General features: G+C 39.9%; 1 protein-coding gene and 1 long non-coding RNA gene across 11 annotated transcripts in view; one reads left to right on the top strand and one right to left on the bottom strand.

The window, feature by feature from the left end:
- LOC135313513 (uncharacterized) overlaps positions 1 to 2,174 on the bottom strand; it is a 252,953-nt gene extending 250,779 nt beyond the window's left edge. The window contains exon 1 of the long non-coding RNA XR_010373149.1: positions 1,928 to 2,174. This is a non-coding gene — a long non-coding RNA (uncharacterized LOC135313513). The remainder of the gene's footprint in view (positions 1 to 1,927) is intronic.
- A 134-nt stretch (positions 2,175 to 2,308) lies between these two features.
- The window catches only part of PPFIBP2 (PPFIA binding protein 2), a 107,008-nt gene continuing 94,821 nt past the window's right edge, over positions 2,309 to 14,495 (top strand). For 5 of the 10 annotated variants that reach the window (XM_064452764.1, XM_064452765.1, XM_064452766.1 and 2 more), the window contains exon 1: positions 2,309 to 2,601. The gene's annotated coding sequence lies outside the window, so the exon portion shown is untranslated. The remainder of the gene's footprint in view (positions 2,602 to 14,495) is intronic. The other 5 variants (XM_064452772.1, XM_064452771.1, XM_064452770.1 and 2 more) reach the window with 1 other exon arrangement.

The following is a 14,495-nucleotide window of genomic DNA, read 5'->3' as shown; positions in this document are numbered from 1 at the left end:
ACGGCCATAAAGGAGTAAACAAGGTCCCAGATGCTGTTTCCATCATGTGGAAAGTCACCCAGACACCTGTCCTAGACCACCAGTGAGGCTGGTTGGGGAAAAGGAGGGGGAACCTGGCTGGTGTTGAAAAAGACTCCCAGCTCCCAGCTTTGCTCAGACTGTTCTAAATTCCACTGACTCTTTCCCAAGTCGCTTGATGATACTGCAACAAGCAGTGCTCTAGTAATACTTTTTGGTATCAGTATTACAAATTTGCAAATGTTAACCACCATTACAAATTTGACCACTCCTCTATGTGACCTATTTAAGATGACTACATCAAGGCTGAGAGGAAAGACAAGAAAAATTCAAAAGCAAGCCTGTGGATTCTTGCCAGTTTTAATTATTCTTTAGCAAGTTCAGAGATGTTTCAAAGGCGTTCTACTTCATTTCCTATTTTCTCCCTCTCCCACCTCAAACATGTTTGCTCTGTAAGTGAGGTCCAGTTCTTTATCTGGGCTATCTGGTATGTGATTCATGGTCCTGGTCTCCTGCCTAGCTTAAAAGAAAACTGAAATCATACATAACTCTTCACAAGGTCGGAGAGCATCAGCTGGTAACAGGGAAGAAAATGTTTCAATGCAGTACAAGCTTACGCTAGGCAAAAGGAAATTCTAAAATTGAGGGCAATTATTGTAAGTAATAGAATTACATTAAAACATCATGCATATTGAACGTGCTTAGACTATTTAGATGGAAATCAACATCATCGCAAAGGGAAGACAGCAAACAGTGGTGGTTGAAATACAACCACTCCACAAACAGTGAAAAGTGCGTGTTAATTACATTGTCGATGTTACAAGTACTCGAAACTCTTTATCTCACTTTCTGCTAAATGCTTGCTGTTGTTTAGCCAACTCACTAGAAAACTGACATCATAAGAAGTACTCAGCACATGCATACTGTCAAAGAGCTGTGTCAGTACCACCCATGTGGGATGATCTGTCTGGGTAAAAACAAGACAACAGACACCCTTATCAGATTTTGGATCAGCAAGGCACTCAAAGTGACCAGTAAACTCCCAGTGACCAAAACTTGCAGCACTTTTCGTATTTCCAGAAGTAATCGTGGGATCTCCACAGACAGAAGAAAAACCTACACCTTTTGAGTGTGAGTCGTTGTGTTATGATTTTTGCAATCATAGCGTTATGGAATGCTTTTAAAACAGGAGTCAACAGAAATATAGCATAAAACACTTACACCAATATAAATGGCCTATGCTGTAATTTTACTAATAGAATTAAAATAGGTAAGTGCTTTAAGTATAAAAATACCTGATTTTTAAATCTTTGGAGAAGGAGAGTGTTGCTTTTCTCAATAACATAACATTTTTGTTAACCTAGAAAATCCCTGATATGTGGAAATATGCACCAAAAGTATGCCTGGTAGTACTATTGAAAACAACATAGTGTCAATCAGTTGTTCTACTTCCGGTAACAATGATACAAAGAATAAAACTCAGAAACCAGGGGACAGGACAGGGGGAGAGGCAAGTTGTCCAAACCCTTCCCTTCACACTGAAATTCCCTTCAGGTCTGATAATGCCCAGTTCTCATCTCTGGAGTGAGGTGATAGGAAAGGCTCCTGTGGAGCCAAGGTCTAGAGGGCTGCAGCTCGGACAGCCAGACCTCACCAGCTCCTGCAGGGAACACGGGCAAACTGCAGGGAAACTGGGGTGCTGCACGGCAGGAGAGGTCATGAGGCACCAGCCAGGAGCCCGCTAGGAACCCTGGAAAAGGAGTCGCCTCTACTGTCCGTCCTGTCAGTGCCAGGGCCGGGGCCAGGCTCGGTAACCAGGAGCCTTGGCGTAGCCTTGCCTTCATACCGGCGCCAGGTGGTCGGTGGTGGGCGTCCGGCGTTTTCACCCGCTCCGGGCGGGCACACCTACCCTGAGGCGCTGCTGCGCCAGCCCTGGGGCGCTGCGGAGAAGCGGGGGTAAGGCACCTGGCCGCTCCCCGCCCGGGCTCTGCGGGGCGCGCCTTTGCGGGGTCCGACCGACGCGGGGGTCTCGAAGCGCCCGGACAGCTCCCGGGGGGCGGCGAGGAGGCGCCGCGGATCGCGGATGCCGCCCCCGCCGGGCCGAGCTAACGGCCGCCGCGCGCCGGTCTCGGGCCCCTCGCACCTGCCCGCGCGCCCTCCCCCTGCCCCGCCCCGCGCCGCGCTGTCACGTGGGGACGGCAGCAGGTCGGTCCGCGCGGCGGGGGCGGTGCGCGGCGGGGGCGGGCGGGCTGTGTGGGAGGGCGCTGGGCGGGGGGGGGGGGGGGGTCCGGCCTCGGCGGGGTGCTGCGGGCGTCCTCGCGGCCGTGGGGCGCTGCGCCGAGTCGTCCCGGGCGCCGCGGCCGCTCGGCGAAGGCACCGTCGTGCGGGAGGGGGTCAGCGGGTGCGGGGGCTGCGGGTGGCTTCTGGGGCGCTCCTCCCGCTCCTCACAAGGGGATCCTCCGCCAGTCCCGCTGCGGGTGCGGCCACGACGCCCGGTGCTGCTCCTGCTCTAACGCTTCGCTCTTGCGGTGAGGGTTAAGGACTCCGCGCTGTTGAGAAGACTTTTAAATAGACGCGGCTCCTGTAAGTTAAATATTTATTCTCACAGTGAGCAAAGCTTTGAAACTCGAGTTCAACTAGCAGTTTAGTAAATAAACCGTTTTATTGACGTAGAACAGTCGATTCAGAAACTCTGCTGTCAGTAATGACATCCGGTTGCCAGCCAAGTTCTCTGAAGTGGAAGTGAGGTGTTCTCCGCTCCCCCCCCCCGGTCAACAGCTGAAAATTAATTCAGGAAAGAGGTATGTGGGGAAAATAAGATAGTTAAAAGGATGTTCAGAAAAGAGCAGCTGGAAGATAAAACTGGCTATTATGGGCTGTTTTACCACTAAAGAGATAAGGGAGGTAAGAGTATGAGGAGATGTCAAGCGATCTCCAGTTTCATCGTTCGGCACTCATGTTATCACGCTGCTATGATAAAAATACCTCCCTCTTAACATTTACAAGAAGGATAAGGAATCACACCCCTTTGTGTATGATCATTTGTTCAGTTTTGCATGGGGTAAAATAAGACGTTAGGCATTAATTTGGTAGGTCAGTAACTGCAGATCTGACTGTATACAGGTGAAGTGCAATATGTGCTTTTGAAGATTTGCATGTACAACATATTGTATTTCCATAGTCATAAAGGTCTTCTACAATTTCAGATTTTTAATTGCAGGGTTTTGGCAGGAGAGGGAACAGTGAGGGGTATTTTTCTGTGGTTTTTGTTTGTTTTTTCTAAACAGGAATATGTGAACAGGTGCATGAAAAGCTTCATTCTGAAACACACATGGAAATGTGGGAAGAGTATGTGGGAGAGCAAAGAAGGCTGAATTTCAGCTTTCCAGGTTTATTGATTTACTTTGCTTGTGTTCCTGGCTTTGATTTGGATCTGCTGTATGAACTTAGCTAAAATCAATAAATCTTTGCGCTTCCTTGTATCTTTCTAATGGAGAAATGCTTGGGGTAAAACTTAGCACATCAGGAGGGTGAAAGAACAAACTGGGAAAAGCCTAAGCAAATATGGTTTGGTTTTAAATGATATGGATTTACCCTCCATTTCTGATAGTTCCAGTTGGGAGCAATTTTAAGGGCCTCTTGAACCTAAAGGAAGCCTAGTGTAAGTTAGAGCAGAGGGAGAACTCTGAAGAACCTTAGGTTTGTCTTCAGGACAAGTATAGCTTAGTCCCAGAATATGAGGAAAAAATAATATGTAAAAAAATATATTACAATTTATAATATATAAAATAATTTCCAGCCCCCAGTAACAAGACTTAATCTGAGGGATAGCTGAAGGCTAATCTTGACACTGACTGCTGATGTTTGTATCTGTTGTGGACATACATGATACGCCTGTAACCGTTTTGAACTAATGTTAGTGTCAGTTTTGAAAATTTAAATGCTTTATTTACCAAAGCCAGGTATTAATCAAGTGTCTTGGCAAAACATATAGCAGTTTATCTATCGTACATCTGGGACTCTGCCCTATGGAAAGAGCCAAATTAAAGGGAGGGGGCAGAAACTGATTAATCTGCGTGGCTAAAGCATGGTAGGAACAGGGCTGGGAGCATTGTTCCCTGGTTCCGTGTTCCCTTGCTGCTTTCACCTCCTGTCCCAGGAAGCTGAGGAATTAGAGGAATGGTGGCAGAGGGCACTGCTGCTACGATCTTGATTTCACTCCAGCAGCCCCATCCATATGAGGACTATGCTAGAAGCAGGGAGGACAGGAAGGAAGTAGGGAAAGAATAAGCAGAGATGGGGTGGGAAGCACTATCCTCCCTTCACCCCTACTGTATCTGATCTCACTTCATCTTTGTTAACATGGTACCAGCAGTGTGGAAAAGTGATGTCTTTCTGTGTGTGTGTGCGCGCATGTAAAGGAAGCGAGAATACATAGGTGTAGGCATAGGCTAAAGAAGTGCTTTCTGGGTTCTTGAATCAATTCTCCCTGTTTCATCTGTCATGCTTCTGTTAGACTGAGTCTGTTACTCTAGACTGTGCAGGCTCTAAGGCAGCATAATGTGACTTAATGTGGTAGAGTGTGTTTGAATGGAGGACGGGAAGACAACAGATGGAAAAGAGTAAGTGAGGACCTTAAGGATCACCTTCCCTGAACACTTTGACAGGGTCAGCAAACAAGGGGAAAAGGCAGAGGGAGAATGTGCTATGAGTGCAAAACATGGCAAAATGAAAAAGAACAAAAGATAGTGATCCATGTGCAGCTCTGCTTCTAGCCCTTGGTTACCTAACTTGTTTCCTGTTTGCTGCTTTCCAGTCTCTTTCTCTTCAAAACAAACAAACAAACTCCCACAAAAACCTCTAAAGCACTTATCCCTAGACACTACTTTCACTCTTATTAGACTATTCGCAGACAGACCAGAAACTTTGTTCACTTTCCCCACAGCTAGGGATTTGTTTGAGCCTTTCAGCTCAAACAAATGAGGGCCTTGACCTGGTAAGATTAGCAAAGGACTATGCTCATACATGGAATTCAGAGCCTCAGTGGGACTCTGCTAGTTAGCAAAAAATCCACCTTCCCCCTCCCTCCAAAAAAAAGATATTTACAGGAATAGGGTGAAACCTCCTTCTTGATTTTTATGTCCATAGTACGTTTCAGAGGATTCAGTGTTTATCAAAGCAGAAAACTGACTCATAAGGAAATGTGTTTTGTGATAGTGATCACTCAGTATAGATGCAAACACATTATCATTCAAAGTACTGTACCAAGCAAGGCTTTTCTGCATTTTCCAGAAATACCTAATGGTGTAGAAATAGTATTGCAACAGAAGACGATGTTGTTTAGGGCAGTAGACTTTTCTGTTAGTGAAGCTGCATCATTCAAATCTTTGGAGAAGTTTATAATCTCAGATTGCTACCTCATCCTCAGAGTTCAGTGAATTCAACTTCTTAAGGTATAATCTTGAAATTCTCATAAGCTACTGAATAAAGTTTAGCCAGCAATGGCTGCCCTTGGATGCACACTTGATCAGTTACCAGAGTTCAGTAGATGCATATGAAATAATTTCGCTTCAGTAACTTGATCCCTTGAAAATGGGAAGGTTTAAGCAGTGAACTATTTTAAGTTCTCTAAATTTTCCCCAGTCTGCTCTTGTCTGTTCTGTGCTATCAACTCACCTGTTACTTTGAAGAGCTGAAGAAACTGAGACTCCCACCTTTGGACAATCTGTTCTTTAACTTTGTCTAAGCACCAGCTCTGACGTGATAACATATCTTTGATAAACTGTGACAGCTTGAATTTCTTCCTGCACCCCTTTACAAAATTTTATAGTTGTTCTTCTTTTAAATAGATGCACATTAAGCAACAAAATAAAGGCGCTTTTGTTGTAGCTAGATGCCCCTGCCTATGTTTTAGCATGTTTTTATTTCAAGTGTCTTGTGACCTTATAACATTACAGTTACCTCTCGTTTTGCATCTTCATGTGTTTATTTGCTGTAAAACCATTTCCCAATAGCACTTTGCTCTTATTTGTCAATTAATTGATGCAGAGAACAAAGAAGTTAAATTATAAAGATAATTTCTATCTGAAAGAAACATAAAAAGTAAAACCTAATGGCACTGTTACCAGCCTGGGTCAATTTGTGGATTTTATGTTTATACTGTGCATCTGCCAAGTTACAATGTAGTGGTTTAAAGGACTGTAAGTATGACCTGGATTTTAAACTCTAATCTGATAACCTGTATAGCAAGATTGTTATGAATATGGTGTAGCTTTCTAGTATTTCTGGAAGACCTGTAACCCAAAGCCTCTGAGGGGCAAGAGCTGTATATTTTCATACCGATCAAAGAGGAAATTTTGGTGTCTTCACATGCATAACACAGGACATTATTTCTCTGCCAGGTGATCAAGAAAGTAACGGGGAGCCATTAGTGTTTTTCTCAACTCTGTGTGTGTGATATGAGATATATTTATTTTACATCCACATAAAAATGTGTGTTCATCTGTTTAGCTGAATTTTCCAGGTAAAACCTGAAGTAACTGAAGTTAAAAGTTGAGAATTAAATACAGGGGAAAAATAGAACATTTTGTGGTTTAGAGAGGGGAAAAGATAAGAAACCTGATGGTGACCAGATAGCATGTGGCAGACAACATGCCTGGAATGGTAAATGATGGATCTGACTTCTAAAAATTTGCAGTGACAGAGTGTGAACTGCTGATTGTATGAGATGTCTTTTGCATATCACCCAAGGACATGGTGCTAAACTGATGATGGTTTCCTGAAGCAGGTGTGAATTTGGAGAAAACAGATCAGCAGGCCTGATGCTCCTTCAGCAAAATCTTGAATTAGGCTGGAGGGGTGAAATAAGACTGAATGCTCAAGGTCAAGACATGCTGAATGGAAGAAAAAGACAGGTCCAAAGTCTGGCTCTGTTACAAGTGTTGCTTATCAAATGCTGACTGCAAGTCGTTTTCATTAAAGAAACAATGTAATGTTGATGAATATTCATAAAGAATGATTCATTTGTTGGCTATGTCTTCATACTCTTTAAGATCAACAGATCGTATGCCAGTTAAAGTAATTACTGAAGATAAATCTAAGCTGCTGAACTCTAATCTGGATTTCAAGCACTGACAGTATGGGAACTGCTGTTTTACTTTATCCTCTTCTGAAAACAAGTCTGGTTGGTCTCCACATTCAGAGGTGACTTAGCTGGGGGTGCCTTCTTGTTTCTGTCTACTGCTCACAGAAAGAATTTTCTTTCCAGATTGCACTATTCTCAACCCAAAGTTTATTTCAGAAGTCTTAGTTTGACAGGGAGAAATATTTGCCAAGTGTCTCTTGAATATAGTAAATCATATTTTTATTTCACTACAATACAGTGCAGATGGTAGCATCTGCTTTAATAACGCATAATCAGAACATCTTATTCAAATGCTATTGCAGTAAGATTTATGAATGTGTTTCTGTGAAGATGATAAACTGATGTATGTAATCCAGTCAGTTCCTAAACGGAAGTATTTTGATGTTTCGCTCCAGAGAAAAAAAATTCTGTAGCAAAGACCTTGAGGAGGTAAATCCAATATTATAAATAGATGGGAAACCAGTACAAACCTTCCTGGGAATCAAAGCTTTTGCGTTTCACCTGGATGGTATTTGCTGTGTGCAGTTAGCATTAGACAGGGGAGGTATTAAGATCATCTTGCATAAGAATTCTCCATCTTTTGCTTAAAATGTTCTATCATTCTGTAGTTCATAATGAAATTTCTGCTAAATCATCTTTGTCCTATACATTCAGTGCCTTGGTGACACTCCAGCCAATGTTAACCTGCATACTAACAAAAACAAGCTCTTAGGAACTGAAGTAGGTGATCCGAAGAGATGCCTTCCAACCTTAACTATTCTGTGACTCAATTATTCTGTGTTAACACCTCCATTAAGTTTGAGCACAGGTCTTTCCTTCCTTTCATGTGGAAAACCTTTTTTTTTTTTTTTTTATTTTAAAGTTTGTATTCCCAGCCTAAGATATGAAATTGTGCTTGGTTTATTTATGATTGTAACCTCTCTATATACTTTGCAGTGACAGTACAAGTGAGAAATCACATAAGCATGGGTCTTCTTCCAGTGGCCTTACCATCACTGTCTAGTTTCACTGGCAGATTCATTGTCACCCAGCAGACCAGGAGAAAAAAATGGCAAAACAAATCACTGGATCTTGAGATGTGTTCAGGACATCTATTAACAACTTCAGAAACTGTGAGGCTGTAGGAAATGAGGTAATTGCTTCAATCCAGAAGCTCAGACATGGGCCCCAGCTACCTCTGTTAACTGCATTAAATGTACTTACTACTAAAAAATCCCAAACAACAAAGCAAAAAAGCACCACGCCCCCAAACAAACAAAAAAAACCTCCTCTAGCTGAACCTCACGTATGTTTATGCAAGTGCTATGTAAGCATATATAAGTAAAGCATTTGTTGTAAGCTTTTTTGTAAGAAATACTTCAATAATTATTTCAAGAAGGGAAGAAGAACAAATCTTAAAATTTTGAGCTACTTAAATGCACCAGAAACACAGACTGGTTGTAAAATGTCAACAAAAGTAGGGCCTGTAATTTGCTTAAAGAATGTGTTCATTGCATCTGAAAAAAATCAAAATGAGTCAAGTGAATAGGGTTTTTTTCTTGAAAGTAGTCTTTTGTAATGAAAAGTATACATACAAAGTATTTTAGTATCAGTACAGATTATATTAAACCTGAAAATCTCTGTCATAAACTTATAAATGATTAGTTAAATATATCTTGAATTAAAATGTTCTTCAATGCAGGAAGATGAATGCTTCCAAAGTAGTAATTTTACCTGAAACTGAAAAGAACACTTTATGGCCTGATCTGGCAAACTTCATATGTACAAAAGGAAAATTATATTGGAGCCTTTTATTACCAGAAGAAAGGAGAGTTGTTATAACAAGCTTTTATACAAGAAAAAGATCTGTTCCGGCCTGCTTTGCAGAACATACTGTAGTGTTGTGAAAAATACTTAATAGCCCACAACAGTTACTCACCTATACTTTGTCCAGTGCATGCAACGTTTCATAACAGTTGTAGATTAAGTTAAGGATTAGAAAACTGTTGCAAGAATTGTGGTCCAAATCTGTTTTGCTTTGATTGTATTCTCTGTTTTAATTAGGAAATTTGGTAGCGTCTTATGTTTTGTTTTGTAGACTGTGAAGCTCAGCTGGTTCTCATTTCATGTAAACTACTTGCAGAAGGATGGACTGTAAAAGACTGCCTGGGGAGAGGAGTTTGTGTTTGGAGTAAATGATTTGGTACAACGGGAATTCATGCTCTAGAATGAATTTAGTTTGGATTCACCAGTCATTTGTAGTTTTTCATTCAGTCAAAGCCTCTGATTATCCAGGGACTAATTGTGAAGAACAGGACTAGCAGCTGCTCACTTCCTTTGGAAACCCAGATTTGGGTACTCAAAAGCAGAGGTTCCAAATCAGTTGAGACTGATAAAACTGCTTAGTTTGCCAGACAGTATGCCTGTAAATATAACCTTACAGCAAATGTATTTTATTTGATTTTTCTTAACCAAGTAAACAGTACTCTTTCTGTCATGGAGCAAAACTATCCCTTATCAGTAAGGACCAATAGAGAAGAAACAATTTCCTCATGACAGAGCACTATTTCAGTGTCTGTTAACATGACCATAATTTTCTTTTCAAGTAGGAAAAGACTGGATATAGGGTTGGGTTTTTTTTTAATTAATAAAACTGTATTGAATATTTCTACTTGGAGTTTTTGAAGACCATTGAAACACAAGGGACTAAATCTCTCATATATAATAGCAAGTCAAATTTTACTTACGTATTTAGTATGAAAGTATAAAGATGCCATGATCACTGATATGGGAGAACACTTTGATCCATTTTCTGGAAAATGAAATAAACTGCAGAAACTGACAGTGAACTCTGATTTCCTTTTCTCTCCTGAAATAGAAGAAAAACTTAATTTCATCCAAAGGATGGTCATTTCAATAGTTCAATCTTTTTTCAATTGTTTTTTTTATTTTTATTTTTGTGCGCTGTCACCTGGCCCCATATGCAAGAAACTTCTGAGAGATTTTTCATAAAGACAAATCAGCTGGTAGCTGTTAGGGATTAAAAGAGTTTGCAAGCCATTAGCCTGAAATAATTTCATTTTGTGGCTGTTTTAATAAACAGGTCCGATAAAGACATTGTTATCAAACAGTAAACTATACAATCAAGCTATTACCTCAGGAAACTCCATAAGTTTATTCACAATCAGACCAAATATGAGAAGTAAGCCTTTCAAACATTTCTAAAAAGCTGCTCTGAGTCTTAACATGAAATACTCTGAAGTAAGACAGGATGCATCAAAGCCCGATACTCAGTATCCCTCAGGTGTCATGGCTGTTTGGGACTGTGACGGTGCGCTTTAGGACTTCTGGCCTTGCTATAATGACGCTTAAGCCCTTTAAAGCAATATAAGAATTCTCTCATTTGCCTTCTATTAAGTACAAAGGTGTCTAATCCATTTATTTGACTAACTTTATAACAATGTATTGCTTCAGGTACTGTTATACTCTAGCATTTGCAGTAACAACTGCGATTTTTACATTTATTTCAATCTTATGAAAGTTTTTCTTTGGACTAGAAGTAACACATAGTAGCACAAATTTTAGGCTATAGTGTTAATTTTTGCCAAATATTTTTGGGTCAGTGTTCACATTCAGGTAGATAATTAAAATTCTTATCTGCAAATTAAACTAGAGAAATCCTATGTATGTTCATTATAATGGTTTAACTTCTATTCTTTTCATGCCCTAAAAGTAATAGGAATTTGCTATTAAAAGAAAATAAAAATGATCCTTTATACATAGCCCATTGATGAATTATGCTGACAGCATCCTGAACTTCAGATGTAAATATTTATATAAAACCCAGAAGAATACCGAGTTTATGAACAGGTCTCTTCCTAGGTCCAGTTCTTGCATTCAGTTTGTGTTAAGAAAGGCATTTTTTAATTTGCAAAACTTCCAAAAGCTTTCTGAATTAAGTGTCCTAGCAAACCTGTCAGCCAAAATGACTAAACTGGGAAATGGTAGATTTGGAGGCTCATACATGGAACCGGTTTTACTGAGCAATTAGTCTCTTTCTGGAAGTGACATATACTTTTTAAGTTTTGCAAATTCAAATAGGCATTCTGTTGTGTGGAACTGCAGCTGTGCATTTTCTTATATCTTTCTTAGTCCTATGTATATTTTATAGGGAGAAATTTAAATTTATTTGACTTCACCTTGATAACGTGATTTGACACAGAACCTTGTTCATTTTACGTTTGTATAGAACTGAGAATAAACCCTTCAAATGGTTGGCAGAAATGGCATGATGGGCTTTGTGGTTGGTAAGAACTCGAGAATGCCTATCATGGTTGATAGTAAAAGGTGCTATATGTAACAGTAGGCTTCCAGGATCTCTTTTGTATCCTGTTTCATCAGATGTATTTACTTTATGGAAGCAGCATGCTGGGCACTTCAGAACTCTTTTGTAAGCCTATAAAAAGTTGGTACCAAATACTCAAAACTGGATATACAGTTACCTGAAACTTTCTTGTAGTTGGGCGATAGAGTGGAAACATTAGCAGCGCATGTAGGTGAATGTGAAATAGAAAAGCTGAGCACTTGAGTGGGTTTTCAGTGTGGTGATTCTGTTAAGATCGTTGGCTAAGTAAGCGTGTCTTTCTGTAAGCAAATACAGCTCCTCCATATAATAGGTCATTGAGGACACCTATATATCTAGGCACACATTCATTATAGGCTCCTTTGTGTTCCCTCTAAAGTCAGCTTCTGGTTTCAGTGGGTGCTTAATCTGTCTCTGGTCATCTCGGTATTCATTTTTCTTCTAGGATCCACTGAAGAAACAAGAACAAAGGATGTTGCATTTTTCTTGCCACCAGTTACAGTGTTTCTTCAGCTGGGAGATATTACAAGTTTCTCTTATCTGTGTGAATCTTAAAAATATTAAATGTTGCTTTTGGATGTCAAGTTACTGTTGTGTCTGTCTTGCAACATTGCCTCTCTGTATAATGCTTTTTCTCATAATCAGAAAATTATGTTAATCCATTAAGTATGGAAAGTAAATATGATAGGAAAATATATCACTCTCTGATTTAGAAATCAGCTATAGCACAGTGGCTGATACAGTTACTTTCTTATGTGTTGGCCAGTTCTACAAGGAGTAAGATATCCCATATTCTGAATAATGGAGGAGCAAAATCAACAAAACGTGTCATTTTACTTGCCATGGAGAATTTTTGCCTCTTGGTTATACCTATTCTTTAGGCAGAGAAAGAAGAAAAACTTCAAGACAGATTTTTCCAAAGATGTTTTCATTAAACTTCAGGAAGCAATCAATGTAAGAATGTCTTGTTTCTACGCAGAGGCATTAAACTGACACAGCTGTTAAAATTTATATTTTTGTTAATGTGATGAGTAATGTGGTGCTTTTCATAGTGATACATTTGTTGTTCCTAGTTTAATGCTTTTAATCCAAGCAGATTCACTTACGTTGAATTTTCCATTTCTAGCAGAAGTAGTATATTTTTTCTTTCTTTGTTTCCCACGCTTTCCTCAAAAATGCTACAGAAGCTTAAATTTATACAGAAGTACTTGCTACTGTTAGATCCTGTTAGTGTGAATTCAGCATGTTTGTGTTCACAAATGCAGGGTGGGTCATATTAAACCAGCCTAGTGATGTTTCCAGTTATTTTGCTGCACAAAATGTTTCGAAGAGGAAAAAATACAAATACGAAATTAAATTTTACAAAGTCAAAAAATCTGTCTTTTTTAGTATTTGTTTTTAAGCCTTACATCTAAAGCTGACTGTAGACTTCACAAAAGTCTTCATGTCACATTAATAAAGTTGAGGCAAATTCAGGACACAGCTTTATAACCTAAGTAACCTAGAGTAGAGCATCTTGTAATGAGATAGTCATAAGAAATATCACTTAGTTTTGTCTATGTCGGACTGTTTCTCTGTGTAGTGTTACCTAGACCTCAGCTTTTTACCTTAGAAAACTTGTGGATGAAAATTATCTCTTTTGATTACAGAAAATCAGTTTTCTAGCATGTTAACCCTCCTCTTTGTTCTGAGGTTCTGTTGCAGAAAAACAGATCTCTGGTATCTCAGTGTCCACTGGTGTCAATTCCTCTACCAATCCTCACCTAATTTAGTGTCTGGCCATTTTAAGGAATGCTTAGTGCTCTCTGCTCTTCTAATCCTCCGAAGTGAGTTATTTCGGTAAAGATCTATTGCTTTTACTCTGTGTGGAAACACATATTTACCTATGTCATCATGGATTTCTTTTGTGGCATTGTTCTCAAGGTCAGAAATACCCTGTAACTAGAATGCTACATGTAGCCTTGGTCATCTCATCTCAACAGTGGTAGAATAAAACAAACAAGTATATAGAGAAGCAGCAAATGTGTTGAAATGTATGGATTGGGTTTTGAGGAGAGACTTGCAGGATAATGTCTCTTCAGTTAAACAGGGATGTTGTAGGGGAGAAAGGGAAATAGAACTGGAAAGGGACTGTAAGATAGTGGCAAGAAAAAGTGAGCAGTGATTAACCACTGGTTTGGTTTTCAGGTGTATTTTTTTTTCTGTAATGTCAGAGCATTCACTGAAAAATTATACAAAATGTATTTGGAAAAGAAATCTGATAAATCTACAGAGGGTAGATCCTTCAACATCTATGAAATGTGTTGGTTCCTATCCAGTCTGTGTTTCATAAAGCCTCATGCTTGCTGACTGTTGGGAAAGATAGAGCAGGAGACTACTCACTATGCACCTGTGTTGCACTGAACATCACTGGAGAGAGAGCACTGGGCCAGACAGACTTTTAGTCTGAACAAGCATGACTGTTCTTAAGGTGTCATAAGAGTTCCAAAAATACATAGCTGTTTTCTGCTTCTGAGTCATATGAATCTGATGGATACCTGTCTTGATTACACTACAGGCAATAATAAATAGAAGTTGAGGCACTAGGACCAGGGGCTGTATGGGTTCTAAAAGCTAAGCCAGTTGGTTGAGGAATGTTTGCTCTTTGTTGGCAAGGCAGCTGATTTTTACAACAATCCTCTGTGTACATCAAGGAACTGAAGAAAATAGACACTGTGAGCAGATCTGAAAATTGGACCTCCTTACATTCCTTTGAGATACCAGATCTTCTGGCCCTATGTTAGCAGTGGCCTTCTTCAATGAAACATCTGTGTTTTCAGACTAATATTCCAAATGGTACCTGCAAGAGTTAATGCAAAATCTGTTTCTCAGTGCTCATATACACTTCTGTATCCACAGTGGGATTTATACACATGTACTTAATAGATTAATCAAGGAAGTTATTAGTAGTGTTTGTTCTGCTGAGTTGGTTCAATTACACAGCTTAATGGG

Source organism: Phalacrocorax carbo, chromosome 5 (genome assembly GCF_963921805.1).
Source record: "Phalacrocorax carbo chromosome 5, bPhaCar2.1, whole genome shotgun sequence".
Taxonomy (NCBI): Eukaryota; Metazoa; Chordata; class Aves; order Suliformes; family Phalacrocoracidae; genus Phalacrocorax; species Phalacrocorax carbo.
This window is presented reverse-complemented; position numbering and strand designations above follow the sequence as displayed.